This window comes from Quercus suber, unplaced genomic scaffold (genome assembly GCF_002906115.3).
Source record: "Quercus suber isolate HL8 unplaced genomic scaffold, Cork oak 2.0 scaffold_72, whole genome shotgun sequence".
Taxonomy (NCBI): domain Eukaryota; kingdom Viridiplantae; phylum Streptophyta; class Magnoliopsida; order Fagales; family Fagaceae; genus Quercus; species Quercus suber.
This window is the reverse complement of record NW_027069537.1, coordinates 632503-636080: the sequence shown is the minus strand read 5'-3', so window position 1 is coordinate 636080 and position 3578 is coordinate 632503.

Here is a 3578-nt window from a genome sequence, read left to right as displayed (position 1 = left end):
AACCTATTAAATCATCTAAAAAAAAAAACCTATTAAATATTTTAAGCTTCTGGTCCAAAATTTAAAGCATTACGCTCCAATTTTTTCTGTAGGCCATGGTTGTCCTTGCTCAGAGCCTTGCAATTGGATACTGGAGGTTCCTATTGTCTACCACCATACACTTGCACTACTAATTGCCACTTGTCAACCATTCAATTTACTAAAGTTGACTAGTTGCTTTTTTCAGTTTCCAAATACCTACTCCATCTACCTAAACAATTAAAGATATAACAAAATAAATAAAATAAGAGAAATGTGAATCTTCCATTATAAATTTATAACTTGTTTGGTCATTTTTTGTGTATCGGGGGTATTTTGGTAATTTTTTGGGTTTTTGGGATATTTTGGTAATTTTTAGGTTTTGGGAATATTTTGGTCATTTTAAGGTTTTGAGGGGTATTTTGGTCATTTTTTGGGGTTTTGAGGGTATTTTGGTAATTTTAAGGTTTTGGGAGTATTTTGGTCATTTTGTGGGTTTCAGGGGTATTTTGGTTATTTTTTGGGTTTTGGAGATATTTTGGTAATTTTAAGGTTTCAGGAGTATTTTGGTCATTTTTTAAGTTTTGGGGTTATTTTGGCCACTTTTGAGTTTTTGGGGTATTTTGGTAATTTTAAGGTTTTGGTGTATTTTGGTCATTTTTTAGGTTTCGGGGATATTTTGGTCATTTTTTGGGTTTTAGGGGTATTTTGATAATTTTCAAGTTTTGCAGGTATTTTGGTCATTTTTTAAAATTTTAGAGTACTTTGGTCATTTTTACTTTATGGGCATTTTGGTGATTTTGATAATTGGGTAATGGGATGGGTTGAAGTTTACTCATAATAATTGGGTTAGGTTGGGTTTGGGTTAGAAGCCATTAGTTAAATGAGTTTTAATGGGTAAATGAGTTTTGTATGCCCAACCAAATTATGTTCACCTCAAACCCACCCATTTGACTCCCCAATATGGTTACATAGAGTTTTTTATGTGTTAGGTTTTTCAATTATTTCAAACATATAATTGCATTGAACATGCAACACAAGCTATATTATCTTTTGTAAAGACATTTAAATTTATATGGTTTATTGATCAATGCAATCATATGATTGAATATATTTGGAGATGCCTTAGATCCTTTAATTAAACTAGTTGAGTTACCGCACAATGTGTGGTGCAACTTATTATTAGTTTTCTCTAATATTTCGATAAGTTTTGCCAAAAATTTTGTAACTCAACTAATTAGCACCTCAATTTCTAATAGAAACATTCAGGATTCAGATCCCCATTCCCAACTATTGATGTATAAAAAAGATGTTTCCAATAAATTTCATTGTAAAAAATTGTAAGCTTTAGTTATTTTATATATAGATAAAATAGGAATACACTAAGAGTAGTATAGTGATTTGATCATACTATATATATATATATGTATGTATATGTATATGTTTACAAATTGAAAATTACATGATATAGTAGCTAATATAGATAGGCATGTTTTATGCCTACTAAAAAAATGCATATATCTTGCATTTTTTTTTTTTTTTTACATTCTTGATTGTGTGTTACTAAAAAAAATTTTCCCTTTTGTTGGACATGGTTTCAATTGTTGCTAAAACAACAAAATTTGAGTAAAAATGCCATATTTCAAATCCATCGTTTCTCATATAAATCTTAGAAAAATGGTATTAAAATTTCATTATGCTTAAAAAAATTAATATAACAAAATAAATATATTTACTATATTAGTAATCTTTCTAATTACATAGAATATATATTATAGTGTTAGTTCCACACAAACATATACGCGCGCGCGCACACAAAGGAGTTAGGAAATTTAAAGGATTAAGATTAATTTTGGTTTTTTATAGCTTTTGTGACAATTGTTGTCAAAACAACTAAACATAAATAAGAATGTCATATTTTAAATTTATTATTATTATCCCAACCAAAAATTATTTTCTTTGTAAAGTTTATAAAAATAATCATATAAATTCATTTAATATAAATAATTAATGCACAACAATAGATAATTAATATATGTATTTACTCTATTGGCTAATTCAATAAACTAATACTTTAATATAAGTGCAAATTTTGTTGAAGTAGAAAATTAAATGAAGAAAACTTCAAAGAATGCGTCATATGGCATAACCCCATACTCTCCAAACATGAGGTCTTTGCTTTTTATATATGTGCAAACTTAGGTACAGTTCCTTAGGTTCCCTACTTAAAATTTTGACATCTGTACAATTTAACAACCTAGACAAACCCCAAACAAACAGCATTAAAACTGTTTGTTTTTCCCCTTCTTCCTTTTTTTTTTTTTTTTTTTTTTTGTCCTGTACTGCAATTGTAAGAGAAAATCAAACCAAAAAATGCAGAACCAAACAGGAAGAATCAAAAAATAAAAGCCAGATCTATTGGGTTTCAAACAAAAAAAAAGGGACCCTTCTCCCTCATTTTCTTAGTAACCAAACAGGAAAGATAAAAAAATAAAAGCCAAATCTACTGGGTTTCAAACCAAAAAATGGACTTTTCTCCCTCATTTTCTCAGTAACCAAACAGGAAAGATCAAAAAATAAAAGACAGATCTACTAGGTTTCAAACCAAAAAAAGGACCCTTTTCAGCTATACCCGAAACTTCCACACTCTTAACATCAACAAAGCTATCGTCACAGCCTCTTTCATTAATTTGTCCACAGAGAGAGAGAGAGAGAATCATAGATCATAAAAGAATAAAGGAAACAAATACACATACACATACACACACACACACAGAGTGAGAGAGAAAGAAAGAATCATAGATCATAAAAGAAGAAAGAACCATAGATCAGAAGAAAAAAAAAAAAAAAAAAGGAAAGAGATACACACACTGAGTGAGAGAGAGAGAGAGAGAGAGAGAGAGAGAGAGAGAGAGAGATATGAGATTTTTTCTTTTTTCTTTTTTTTGGGTTTTGGGTTTGGAAGAGAAGGGTTAGATATGAGATATTCTTTTTTTTTTCTTTTTTTCTTTTTTTGGGTTTTGGGTTTGGAAGAGAAGGGTCATACATGTGGAAGAGGAAGGTTCTGGGTTTGGAAGAGAAGTGTACAGGAAAATGAAGGAAGAAGGAAAAAAAGAAAAAGAAACTTTAGTTTTAACGCGGTTTGCTTGATTATTAAATTGGACAGATGTCAAAATTTTAAATAGGGAACCTAAGGTACTGCACCTAAAGAACTGTATCTAAGTTTTGCCCTTTATATATATATATTGATATTGATTCGTAACTGCAATTATGTGATACCATAGATTCTTTAATTAAATTCAACCATGTGCGATATAGATGAATCTAAATATCTTTAAAGAAAATAATGTTTTTTATATTGCATTGCTCAATACAACAATACATTGAATTTTAATTGGATAAACTAAAGCAAGTACCTAATTAATTAATTAATTTTAATTGGATTTATCTAATTTGTATTTTGATAGACAAATTATAGTTGAATCCACTTAAGTATTCTTAATGAACTCTTTATGTACCAGGGAATAAAAATGAAGCTACATCGAAAAGCTCTTTCCGCA